Source organism: Podarcis muralis, chromosome 12, assembly GCF_964188315.1.
Source record: "Podarcis muralis chromosome 12, rPodMur119.hap1.1, whole genome shotgun sequence".
NCBI lineage: Eukaryota > Metazoa > Chordata > Lepidosauria > Squamata > Lacertidae > Podarcis > Podarcis muralis.
The window spans coordinates 10,093,945-10,108,307 of record NC_135666.1 but is presented as its reverse complement, the minus strand read 5'-3'; positions in this window follow the sequence as shown (position 1 = coordinate 10,108,307).

Here is a 14,363-nt window from a genome sequence, read left to right as displayed (position 1 = left end):
AAGCCGCTTCTGGTGAACCAGAGCAGCGCATGGAAACGCCGTTTACCTTCCCATCAGAGCGGTACCTATTTATCTACTTGCACTTTGACGTGCTTTCGAACTGCTAGGTTGGCAGGATCAGGGAACGAGCAACGGGAGCTCACCCCGTCGCTGGGATTCGAACCGCCAACCTTCTGATCAGCAAGTCCTAGGCTCTGTGGTTTAACCCACAGCGCCACCCGCGAGGTACTACCCCTCCCCTAACACCCCATAGAAATGCAATCGATAGAATAAAAAGCCAACACGCCAAGGTCAGTCTGGTCACGCTGATACTCTGCCCTCCTTTTAGCCACAGCAAGCATGTGCCATCCTCTCACCCGCCCGCCCCTTGTTTTGTCTCCAGGGAAGAAGGCCCCTAAAACCTCAGGATTGATTTGCTCTTTTCCTGGAGGCTGACATGCTCCCGGCTGGCAGGGGCCAGGAAAGGGAGAGGCGTCCTGAGAGTGACTCACGCGAGAGAGAGCAAGGAATGAAGCGAAAGGCCAGTGTGTCTGGCCCAGGAATGAGGGCGGGGACCTCCCCGCTACCACCCTAGTCGCCTCCTGCCATACACACAGAGTGAATGCCAACACGGGGACTCCCTTTGGGTCTGGCACACTCTGCCAGGGTGGTCCCGGAACAAAGAGAAGTGCAATAAACCAGCACCGCTACTTTGCGTGATTTATCGCCCATCTGACTTATTATTTCGTGCCAAGTTCTGCAATCTGGAACGCTGTGCCCTCCTTCCTTCCCTCTCCCTTTCCCCCACAGTGGTGTACAATTGGATATAATCCCTAGCAGCGTTCCAGCCACACAGAACCTTTCCCTCCCCACTGACCCCATCAATTCTGACATTTATTAGAGAGATAGGAGAGATCTCAGCTGTAGCTAAGTGGCAGAACATCTGCGTCACATGCAGAAGGTCTCAGGTTCATTCCCTCCTGGCATCCCCAGGTAAGCCTGAGAATGTCTCCTGCCTAAAACCACGAGCTGCTACCAGCCAGTGCCAGCAATACTAAGCTCAATGATGTACGGTAATTCGGTACAAAGCAGTTTCTTAGGATACTTTTTTGTATGGAGTCCGATTGATATTAGGCGTGTGATCTTTGCTGTCTATTTTGTTCTCTCTCCCTCGCATTGAGAAGCCAAGTTACAGGGAAGCAGGTAGAGGGCCTTCTCGGTAGTGGCACCCGCCCTGTGGAACGCCCTCCCACCAGATGTCAAAGAGAAGAACTACTACCAGACTTTTAGAAGACATCTGAAGGCAGCCCTGTTTAGGGAAGCTTTTAATGTGTGACATTTTAATAGGTTATTGTATTTTAGTGTTCTGTTGGAAACCGCCCGGAGTGGCTGGGGAAACCCAGCCAGATCGGCGGCATATAAATAATAATAATAATAATCTCTCTCCCACTTCACTGCCAGTACCTTGATTTGTAATCAGGCATTCTCTAATAAAACGAAAGGCGTGCCAGGGCACTGAGTGAATCAGTAATGTCAAAATGCTCCCTGGAACTCACATCACAGTCCCAGCCCAAGGGATGCTAAAGGTAAAGCTAAAGGGACCCCTGACCATTACGTCCAGTCGTGGCCAACTCTGGGGTTGCGGCACTCATCTTGCTTTATTGGCCGAGGGAGCCGGTGTACAGCTTCCGGGTCATGTGGCCAGCATGACTAAGCCGCTTCTGGCGAACCAGAGCAGTGCACGGAAACGCCATTCACCTTCCCGCCGGAGCAGTACCTATTTATCTACTTGCACTTTGACGTGCTTTCGAACTGCTAGGTTGGCAGGAGCAGGGACCGAGCAACGGGAGCTCATCCTGTCACGGGGATTCAAACCACCAATCTTCTGATAGGCAAGTCCTAGACTCTGTGGTTTAACCCACAGTGCCACCCGCATCCCAAGGGATGCTCGTCTCATGTAAATCCGAAAAGTCTGTTGCGACTAACCTAAGACCAATTAATTTCAATGGGTCTTAAAACCTGACTCACAATCAAATCCTGTGGCTCAGGAGGAAGCTCCATTATGTTCAATGAAGTTTCTTCCCAGGAGTAAGCAAACACGGGGACTTCGTTTTTCCATTGCAAACCTATGCATGTTTACTCAGAAGAAAATGCCACTGAGTTCAACGGTGCAAACTCTGAAGTAAGTGTGTAAGTGGAATTGCAATCTTAGGCTGAAAATCCGTTGCCTTAAAATTAACAGGAGTTTTGCCATTCGGTTAACAAGAGTAGAGCTAAACCATATGTTTGTCTTGATTGGGGCCTGTAGAGCTATATATTTTATATCACACCACAAAGACCCTCCAAGTGTCCCTATTTTCCAGGGACAGTCCCGGATTTACAGAAGCTGTCTTGGTTTCTGATTTGATCCCAGAATGTCCCACTTTGAGTTAGGACATCACTATTTTCATCGGAGAAATGTTGGAGGGAATGGAGTCATGCAATCTCTGAGCCAAGGAGATAAGTAACTATACAATCTTTAGAATATACCTAAAGGTAGCCCTATATAGGGAAGTTTTTAAATGTGTTTTTTAAGGGGCAACCCCGTCAGATGGGTGGGGAATAATAATAATGATGATGATGATGGAATAAGATGTCCCTATTTTCATCAGAGAAATGTTGGAGGGCATGTACCACATGTTATTAAGATTACAAGTTTTTCAGTTCATTGATTACTTTAATTGATTGAATTTTAATCTCTGGTGCTAGAGTACCCTTGCTTACTTTAATTGATTGAATTTTAATCTCTGGTGCTAGAGTACCCTTGCTTATTCAGAGCCTAGGGCTTGCCGATCAGAAGGTTGGCGGTTTGAATCCCTGCGTCGGGGTGAGCTCCCATTGCTCGGTCCCTGCTCCTGCCAACCTAGCAGTTCGAAAGCTCGAAGTGCAGGTAGATAAATAGGTACCGCTCCAGCTGGAAGCTAAACGGCGTTTCCGTGAGCTGCTCTGGTTCACGAGAAGCGGCTTAGTCATGTTGGCCACATGACCCGGAGCGCCACAGCCCCAGAGTCGTCCGCAACTGGACCTAACGGTCAGGGGTCCCTTTACCTTTTATGAATCAAAAATGAAATATTAGACATAGGTTAAAAAAAGGTTAGCAAAGAAAGGTTAACATCAAATGGTAGCATTTGCTTATTAAAGTATCATCTCACACTTCTGCAATATCTCAAAAATATCTCATTTGGAGTTTAACACACAACTTAAAGGTAATCATCTTTTCAGTTAAGAGACTCAAAGGCTGATGATTAATCAACTGCAAATTCCTTAGTAGGCCAACAGCTCTGTGAATTACATTTGGGTAAATTACAGTTCCTTCCTAAGAATAATAAAATACAACATGTTTCATTTGTAGAGCATGTGCAACCCTTACAACTAGCTTGCAGGATAAAAAGGTAAAGGTACCCCTGCCCGTACGGGCCAGTCTTGACAGACTCTAGGGTTGTGCGCCCATCTCACTTAAGAGGCCGGGGGCCAACGCTGTCCGGAGACACTTCCGGGTCACGTGGCCAGCGTGACAAAGCTGCATCTGGCGAGCCAGAGCCGCACACGGAACGCCGTTTACCTTCCCGCTAGTAAGCGGCCCCTATTTATCTACTTGCACCCGGGGGTGCTTTCGAACTGCTAGGTTGGCAGGCGCTGGGACCGAACAACAGGAGCGCACCCCGCCGCGGGGATTCGAACCGCCGACCTTTCGATCGGCAAGCCCTAGGCGCTGAGGCTTTTACCCACAGCGCCACCCGTGTCCCCTAGCTTGCAGGATAGATCAGTATTATCTCAGGGTTTACCTAAGAATTGTGCAATGAATTTGTAGCTGGGCGACAAATCAACTCATGGTTCACACAGCCCAATAAGGGGCATATTTACTTAACTGTGATCCTCATGCAGTCCTTAGACTGCCCATTTACTTTACTTTTTTTGCTTGGGGTGTGTGGGTAAACATGCACAGGACTGGGTTGCGGACGACTGTCCAACTGTTCTCATGTACACACATGACTTTCGACTCAATTCCTCCTTATTTGTGAAGAACCTGAAAAGTCGCGTCTGAGTCCTGATCAGAAGACAGAATCATGTGATCATGTTGAAGTCTGGAAACATATGGCATTAATTCTGCTTTCCCACCATTCTTAGATAATGGAATCTTAAAAACCACAGCAACAAAGTTCTCACCAAAAGGGATGTCATAAATCTGTAATATATCATTTATGGGATGGTGACATTTGGGGGGACGGAGGAGTTGGTGAGGGGGTCACACACTCCACCTCCAAGACATGTTTTAGATACAGAGTAGCCAATGCAGCAACCTCCAGATTTTGTTTGACTCCAAATCCCATCAGTCAGTGTGGCCCATGGTCAGGGATGATGGGATCTGGAGTCCAGCGAAAAATGGAGGCCCACCTATGCTTCAGATGTATAACAAGGTTTTTTAAATTGTTGTGCTGGAGAGGTGTGGAAGGAAGGAAGGAGTTTGGATTTGATATCCCGCTTTATCACTACCTGAAGGAGTCTCAAAGCAGCTAACATTCTCCTTTCCCTTCCTCCCCCACAACAAACACTCTGTGAGGTGAGTGGGGCTGAGAGACTTCAGAGAAGTGTGACTAGCCCAAGGTCACCCAGCAGCTGCATGTGGAGGAGCGGGGAATCGAACCCGGTTCCCCAGATTACAAGTCTACCGCTCTTAACCACTACACCACACTGGGGAGAGAGAGAACTATGGAAGAACGCTGCTGTGTCTTGCTGGTGCCAGCTTACAGACCAGCAGTGGGCTCAGTCAGAAGACATTCCCAGCTCGACCTGGCGATGCCATGCTTTGAACCCGGGACCCGAGCATGAGGTATACCCTTGAGCCACAACTCGTTGCAATTTGCTAACAGCTAATTGCTGTTAAGGGACGCGGGTGGTGCTGTGGGTAAAAGCCTCAGCGCCTAGGGCTTGCCGATCAAAAGGTCGGCGGTTCGAATCCCTGCGGCGGGGTGCGCTCCCGTTGTTCGGTCCCAGCGCCTGCCAACCTAGCAGTTCGAAAGCACCCCCGGGTGCAAGTAGATAAATAGGGACCGCTTACAAGCGGGAAGGTAAACAGCATTTCCGTGTGCTGCGCTGGCTCGCCAGATGCAGCTTTGTCATGCTGGCCACGTGACCCGGAAGTGTCTCCGGACAGCGCTGGCCCCCGGCCTCTTGAGTGAGATGGGCGCACAAACCCTAGAGTCTGGCAAGACTGGCCCGTACAGGCAGGGGTACCTTTACCTTTACCTTTAATTGCTGCGAGGCGATTTCTCACTGAGATTGCGAGCTGATTTCTCACGGAGATAGCACCAAAGCGATTTTCTCCCCTAAACCTTTAATAATCCTTATAGTCAGCACTTTGAGGATGTAGTACTTTGTCAACCTGTGTCAGGCAAACATTAATCAAATCCATTCTCCCAATAGCTTTGGGAGGCACATTGAATAATATTGTCTTCCTTCTATTAAAAGAGAAAACGAGAACCATTGTCTCCTGCGATGAGACCCCAACCCTCCACCCTTTGCAATACCCACACAGGGAGCGCAGAAATCCCCAGGCATAAATTGCATTTGGCTTCTGGGATCCGTGTTGGCATTGCACCCGTTCTGATGCTGACCTCATGAAGAACTCGTCCCTTGTCTTTTGGGTTCACCAACTTTTTAAATGGCAGCTTGAGATGCAGCACTTTGCAAGGGAAAGTGCTAATCTCTGCCCACGCTGTTGTGAAAAGCTGATGGAGGAAGGGAGACAGGGAAACTTAATTTTCCCATGGCCCCCTCATTGCTGGAGCCAGTTTTGTTACAGTAGCACAGAATGTATTTTCCCCACCAATGTGTAACAACAGAAATCCTATCTATCAGGGTCTTAAGCCCTGATACACCCTTTCCTGGAAATAAGGCACTAACCAATAGGCCAGGCATAGGCAAACTCGGCCCTCCAGATGTTTTGAGACTACAATTCCCATCCTCCCTGACCACTGGTCCTGTTAGCTAGGGATGATGGGAGTTGTAGTCCCAAAACTTCTGGAGGGCCGAGTTTGCCTATGCCTGCAATAGACAGTTCTTAGGGGAGTCTTCTAGCTCTGTGAATGCACCAAACGTATGCAGAATTGATACACGGATGGGCAGAGTTGGATCATGTCCCTTAGCCCAAATCCCAATGAATGGGGATCTGGCCTTGTGGAACAGAACCGATGGCTGATTTATTGAACACATTTTCACACCACCTTCATGCTTCAGGGTGGTGGACAGCATAAAACAAAGACCACCCCACCATTCAGAAAAACAAGAAAACACCAAATCTATCTTAAACATAGGAACATGATAGGTAGCCGTGTTGGTCTGCCATAGTCAAAACAAAAAAATATTCCTTCCAGTAGCACCTTAAAGACCAACTAAGTTAGTTCTTGGTATGAGCTTTCATGTGCATGCACACTTCTTCAGATACACTGAAACAGAAGTTGCCAGATCCTTCTATATAGTGTGAAGGTGGGGAGGGGTATTACTCAGAAGGGTGATGGGAATGGGTGATTGGCAGATGGCTGTGATGAGCTTGTTGACGACTCTTAACGACTGTAATAGGTCTTACAGGAAAAAGCAAGGGGTGAGAAGGTGAAAAATGACTTTGTCATGTATAATGAGATAAGAATCCAATGTCTTTGTTCAGACCAGGTTTCTCCATGGTTTTAAGTTTTGTAATGAGTTGCAATTCAGCAGCTTCTCTTTCCAGTCTATTTCTGAAATTCCTTTGTAGTAAAACAGCTACTTTGAGATCTTGTATAGAATGTCCTGGGAGATTGAAGTGTTCTCCTACTGGTTTCTCTGTCTTGTGATTCTTGATGTCAGATTTATGTCCGTTTATTCGCCAAAGAAAAAGCGAGACGAGCGCCACAACCCCAGAGTCGTTCGCGACTGGGCCTAAGGTCCGGGGTCCCTTTACCTTTACCTATGCTGCATCAACAGAAGTATATGGTTCCAATCAAGGAAAGTCATAGTGCCACTCTATTCTGCTTTGGTCAGACCACACCTGGAATACTGTGTCCAGTTCTGGGCACTACAATTTAAGACGGTTGCTGACAAGCTGGAACATGTGCAGAGGAGGGCGACCAAGATGATCAAGGGTCTGGAAACCAAGCCTGATGAGGAACGGTTGAGGGAGTGGGTATGTTTAGCCTGGAAAAGAGGAGACTGAGAGGAGAATTAATGGCCATCTTCAAATATCTCAAGGGTTGTCACATGGAAGATGGAGAAGGCTTGTTTTCTCCTGCTCTGGAGGGTAGGACTCGAACCAATGGCTTCAAGCTACAAGAATGGAGATGGCAAGTAAAGAACGGGAAAAAGCTTCCTGATAGTAATTGCTGTTCGACAGTGGAACAGTCTCCCTCGGGAGGTTGTGGACTTTCCTTCCTTGGAGGTTTTTAAGCAGAGGTTGGATGGCCATCTGTCATGGATGCTTTGGCTGAAATTCCTGCTTGCAGGGGGTTGGAATGGATGATCTTAGGGGGTCCCTTCCAACTCTACGTTTCTATGATTCCAACACAGGATATGACCCCTGATGCTGGGTCAGGACCATTGGTTTACCTAGGTCACTTTTGTCCACACTCGCCGGCAGTGGCTCTCCTGGATTTCAGAAAGAGGGTTTCTCCTGGCCCTACCTGGAGATGGCAGGGGCTGACAAGGTACCACACCTCTAAGGTGCTGAGGTCCCAGGTCCAGTCCCTGGCATCTCTGATTAAGTATAAGGCAGCTTGGCAGCTTCCTATGTTGAAGAACATCCACATGTGGATGTTCTAAAGCAGTAGCCTTGGAAACTTCCAAGGAAGGAGAGTCCACTTTTTCCAAAAAGCAGGAGAAATGGAGCACAGGATCCTTGACATTTTCTGTCTCGTACAACCCCTCCGGACTGTCGCCAGTGATCTGATCCCTTCCCTGCCTCTTTCTCTCCCCCCCCCCCGAAATCCCACCCTCCGGCATGTTTTATTAACTATTATTACTGCGTATTATTTATTCATAGAGAGCTGTGCATAGAAGCCCGCGCTTTGCAGGCGCATAAAAAGCCTGCCTCTAGGAATTGAACGTTTGATTTAGGACTAAATTGCAGGGGGTGGCAGAGGAATGGGGGAAAACTCTAACTCATGTATCTGCATATCTTCAAGCAGCTTGCGAACATCCATGTATCAAAATCCAATTTCAACATTTAAAATTGTGTTTAATTTTTTTAAAAAAAGCAGTGCAGACACAGTACCGGCTGGGAAGAGCGGAGGGCGCAGAGGCCAGCGATTCTTGCCTTCCCTCCAGGCCCCATCCTGACCCACCCAGGCCTTTTCTTTGGCTGCAGAATCCTGCCATCTTTCTGACTGCAGAAGCAACAGCCTTGCTTATCTATGGAATGGAGCTGCCTGCTAGGCTTCCGGTGATCTCTGGCTCCAAATGAACGAAACACACACACAACAAGAAGAAGAAGCTCAAAAACAAGTCCGGCCGGATTCCCAGGGCTTGTTCATTTCCCACTGGAACCGTGAAAGTTCTATTTCCTCCTGCTTGTCAAGGATCTAATGACAGGTTGTGCAAGCTCTGAAGAACGCCGTCCCTGCCCGAGTGGGAAGATCGGCGCCAGACACAACGAGGAGATTTTTGCTCAATACCTTCTGGGTTTCCACTTTCCAGCAACCAGGGCACTTTGCTGTGGGCTTGCTCCAGCGTGAGGAAAGAAAGCAGGAACAGGGAAAGATCCGTGGTGCTGGAAGTTTGGATGCAACTCAGCCTGCAGAAGAGGAGTTTGCATCGGGCTAAACCAGATAGGAGGGATGCAAGTGGCACTGTGGGTTAAACCACAGAGCCTAGGACTTGCCGATCAGAATGTCGGCGGTTCAAATCCCCGTGACGGGGTGAGCTCCCATTGCTCGGTCCCAGCTCCTGCCAACCTAGCAGTTCGAAAGCATGTCAAAGTGCAAGTAGATAAATAGGTACCACTCCGGTGGGAAGGTAAACGGCATTTCTGTGCGCTGCTCTGGTTTGCCAGAAGCGGCTTAGTCATGCTGGCCACATGACCCGGAAGCTGTACGCCGGCTCCCTCGGCCAATAAAGCGAGATGAGCACCGCAACCCCAGAGTCGGTCACGACTGGACCTAATGGTCAGTGGTCCCTTTACCTTTACCTTTAAACCAGATAGGGCTCATTCACACTTTTGCTTGACCCTTCTTTTGATTGACATGTGTACTGATTAATCAGAACTTATCAGAAACATGGACAATCGAAAGAGAGATTTTGCTTAACAGAGCTTCCATTCAATGGAAAAGATCAGATTTCCGCAAGACACAGCTGTGAAAAAATCAGAATATTTTACACCCACACACCCACATAAACCAAAATACAGGTCCAATAAAAGTGTGAATGAGCCCATAGAATTTGAACATCCACATTCCCAGACTATCCCTGTACCTTACTTCTCCATCTTGTTGTTTAGACTGATACATCTTAGGTTCCTCCCTGTTTACAACTCTCTCCTCCTCCTCCTCCTCCTCCTCCTCCTCCCTCTTCTCCAAGAATCAGGATGAGAAGTCATCCTGAACTACCCTTTGAGAGAACAAAGAAACGAGCATGGCTGCCTTGTTTTCTAGACTAGTTAGACTACAGCGAGAAACTTTCCCTATCCAAGTTACCGTATTTTTCGCTCTATAAGATGCACTTTTCCCCTCCTAAAAAGTAAGGGGAAGTGTGTGCACGTCTTATGGAGTGAATGCAGGCAGGAGGCTCTGCTCAGCGCTCCCATTAAAGAGCTGTGTGGACCGTGTATGTGGCTCTTGGGGGCTTTTCCCCAAGGAGGGAGAAGGGCTGCCCTTCTCCCTCCTCGGGGAAAAGCCTCCAAGAGCCGCACACACACTCTGTGCGCTCTTTAAAGGGAGCACAGCTCTTGGGGGAGCCTTAGCCACATGCAGCCTCTCCTGGGCAGGGGACGAAGGCTCCCCTTGCCTGGGAGAGGCTGCACACGGCTATCCCAGAAGCCAGGACAGCCAGCGGGATCGCTGCGCAGCGATCCCGCTGGCTGTCCTGGCTTCTGGGATTCAGAATTCCCCCCCCCCTTGTTTTCCTCTTCCAAAAACTAGGTGTGCCTTATGGTCTGGTGCATCTTATAGAGCGGAAAACACGGTATGCATTTCCTACAATAAACCATCCTTTTGTTTTAACTGCAAGCATCTCTGTGCGAGGGCAGCAGGGAAAATCTACCCACTATCCAAGATGCACTAGCTAAACGCTGCTCACTCTACAGACAAAAGGCTTTTACTAGGTAATTGACCCTGTTATCGCAACATGTGGCCCTCCAGATGTTCTTGGACTCCAACTGCAGGAGTTAAATACCATCGCTGCATCATTTTCATATAATTCTCTTTTAACAAACAGCAAGCAGTAAATCTTAAATCCACATTCCACAACCTTTCCTACGAATCAAGTTTATAAAGTTTGATTCATATTTTTTACGAACTTCTATCGCGTCACCGCTTACTTGCCTTTTCTCTGAACTGAAGAGTCCCAAACTTATAATTTCGGTCGCCTCTTTCGTGGACCTTTTCCCAACTCGACAATATCCTTTTCTTGCCTGGTTGCAAAGCGTCCTTAAAAGGTAAAGGTACCCCTGACCATTAGGTCCAGTCGTGACTGACTCTGGGGTTGTGGCGCTCATCTCGTTCTATAGGCTGAGGGAGCCGGCGTTTGTTCGCAGACAGCTTCCGGGTCATGTGGCCAGCATGACTAAGCCGCTTCTGGCAAACCAGAGCAGTGCACGGAAACACCGTTTACCTTCCTGCTGGAGCGGTACCTATTTATCTACTTGCACTTTGACGTGCTTTTGAACTGCTAGGTTGGCAGGAGCAGGGACCAAGCAATGGGAGCTCACCCATCATGGGGATTCGAACCACCGACTTTCTGATCAGCAAGCTCTAGGCTCAGTGGTGTAGACCACAGCGCCACCCATGTCCTTAGGCTGTCCCAAATCCTTTTGCTTGCCTGGATAGAGAGAAGGGGAAAGGGAGGTAGGTAGTAGCCTTTGACTTTTCCAGGGCTCTACTGTAGCTTGCTATAAGGGTCACCTCCATGGCCCCGCCCACTTCTGCACTAGCCCCTCCCACCACTGACCTGTGGCCCTCAGAAGACTGACCATGAGCCAATGCAACTGAAAAAGGCACCCCTCACCCTACCGTAAAGGTGATTGTGCCCCCATCCCACCAAGTATCACTTGCAGTCAGTGAGTTGACATTCCCTAGAATCATAGAATCATAGAGTTGGAATAGACCACAAGGGCCATTGAGTCCAACCCCCTGCCAAGCAGGAAACACCATCAGAGCACTCCTGACATATGGTTGTCAAGCCTCTGCTTAAAGACCTCCAAAGAAGGAGACTCCACCACACTCCTTGGCAGCAAATTCCACTGTCGAACAGCTCTTACTGTCAGGAAGTTCTTCCTAATGTTTAGGTGGAATCTTCTTTCTTGTAGTTTGGATCCATTGCTCCGTGTCCGCTTCTCTGGAGCAGCAGAAAACAACCTTTCTCCCTCCTCTATATGACATCCTTTTATATATTTGAACATGGCTATCATATCACCCCTTAACCTCCTCTTCTCCAGGCTAAACATGCCCAGCTCCCTTAGCCATTCCTCATAAGGCATCGTTTCCAGGCCTTTGACCATTTTGGTTGCCCTCCTCTGGACACGTTCCAGTTTGTCAGTGTCCTTCTTGAACTGTGGTGCCCAGAACTGGACACAGTACTCCAGGTGAGGTCTGACCAGAGCAGAATACAGTGGCACTATTACTTCCCTTGATCTAGGTGCTATACTCCTATTGATGAATGGAAGCCGTGTTATCAAAGGAGAAGCAGCACTCTCTTTTTTTGTGAATGAGTCACTCTCCAGGGGGCTTGTTTGACAAAAACATACAGTCGAGCTCAGATGAAGCAGCCTAAGCCGTGGTTTCGATATGCTTCTGTCCAAGTGACCTACATAACTAGACAATCGCGGAGCTGTGTGCAGGGATCAAGATGCATCAGGTCAAGCTACCTGACGCTGCAAGAAAACTCTTCAGCTGACCCTCGTGGAGTGTATCCTGACTTTCAATTTCTTCCCTGGGAATCGGCAGCATCAGCTGATTCTGCTCCCTCTCCCAGCATGGATCTCAACATCTTCGTTATACATACATGCATACATTCTTCACAGAAGCTTACAAAAAGCTTGGCCTATTGCCCAACATCCAAAAAACCAAAGTGCTGCACCAACAAGTACAAAATAACCCCTGTGCAGTGCCACAAATCCAACTCAGTGGTGTAGCATTGGAAAATGTCGATCACTTCTTCTACCTAGGCAGTTATCTCTCCACAAGGGCTGGCACTGATGCCAAAATCCAGCATCGCCTGAGTTCTGTAAGTGCAGCTTTCTCCCAATTAAAGTGCAGAGTGTTTGAGGACTGGGACATTTGCAGGGAAACCAAAATGCTTGTTTACAAAGCTATTGTACTACCAACCTTACTGTATGCCTGTGAAACGTGGACCACTTATAAGCACCATCTCCAACTCCTCAAAAGATTCCATCAACAGTGTCTCCGGAAAATTTCTACACATCACTTGGGGAGACAGGCAAACTAATGCCAGTGTACTGGAAGAAGCAAAGATCACCAGTGTTGAAGCAATGATTCTTCAACATTCGCTTCATTGGACTGGTCATGTTGTGCGGATGCCTGATTATCGTCTTCCAAAGCAATTACTCTATTCCAAACTTAGAAATGGAAAGCGTAATGCTGGTGGTCAACAAAAGAGGTTTAAAGACTGTCTCAAGGCAAATCTTTAAAAATGTAGCATAAACACCAACAATTGGGAAACACTTGCCTGCGAGCGCTCCAATTGGAGAATAGCCTTTACCAAAGGTGTCATGGGCTTTGAAGACACTTGAACTCAGGACGCAAGGGAGAAACGTGCTAAGAGGAAGGCACGCTTGGCAAACCACACCGTGATCAACTCCCGCCTGGAAACCAGTGTCCCCACTGTGGAAGGACATGTGGATCCAGAATTGGCCTCCACAGTCACTTACAGACTCATTGTTAAAACCGTGTTTATGGAAGACAATCTTACTTGGCTACGAGTGATTGCCAAAGAAGAAGAAGAAGAACATACATACAACACATAATTTTTAAAAAATGTGAAGAAAGAGGAAATAGAAGAAGAAAAGACATAGCATTTCACCATTAACTTCAATGGGTCAACTCTGAGTAGGACAAGCATTGACCTGTTGAATGATTGATTGATTTCACTCGGATTCCACCAACCCATCTTTATATATCAAACCACGGGACCCAATTAAGTCTAGGAAGTGGTGAGTGATTTCAGGAGGGTGGAGCAACCACGGGGAAGAGTGATCCTTTTAATGGGCCTGATGTTCTAGCTTGGTGCACTAGCCTGGTGCACTAATGAGGGCACAGAAAGTAATAATCTCTGCTCAAGGTTGCTTTCATAGTTGCATTGCCCAAAGTCAATGAAACCAGAATGAAACCAAGCCAGTACATTAGGGGTGTCTAACCTGTGGTCCTCCAGAAGTTGTTGGAGACAACAACTCCCGTCCTCCCACCCCAAACTTGCAGACCTCCAAGTGTCCCTATTTTCCAGGGATAGTCCCAGATTTACAGAAGCCTTCCCCATTTCTGATTTGATCCTGGAATGTCCTGCTTTTCCTATTTTCTTCAGAGAAGTATTGGAGGGTATGGAGTTATGTGACCCCTGAGCCGAGGAGATAAGTAACCATACCACCTTTAGAAGACATCTGAAGGCAGCCCTGTATAGGGAAGTTTTGTAATGTTTAATGCTATATTACGTTTTTCTATATATTGGAAGCCACCCAGAGTGGCTGGGTCAACCCAGTCAGATGGGCAGAGTATAAATAATAAATTTATTATCATCATCCTCATTATTGTGGAATAGGATGCCCCTATTTTCACCGGGAAAACCATGGCTTTAACTATACGTTTTCCCAGTAGTGATGTATGGAAGTGAGAGCTGGACCATAAAGAAGGCTGATCGCCGAAGAATTGATGCTTTTGAATTATGGTGCTGGAGAAGACTCTTGAGAGTCCCATGGACTGCAAGAAGATCAAACGCATCCATTCTTAAGGAAATCAGCCCTGAGTGCTCACTGGAAGGACAGATCGTGAAGCTGAGGCTGCAGTACTTTGGCCACCTCATGAGAAGAGAAGACTCCCTGGAGAAGACACTGATGCTGGGAAAGATGGAGGGCACAAGGAGAAGGGGGCGACAGAGGACAAGATGGTTGGACAGTGTTCTTGAAGCTACCAGCATGAGTTTGACCAAACTGC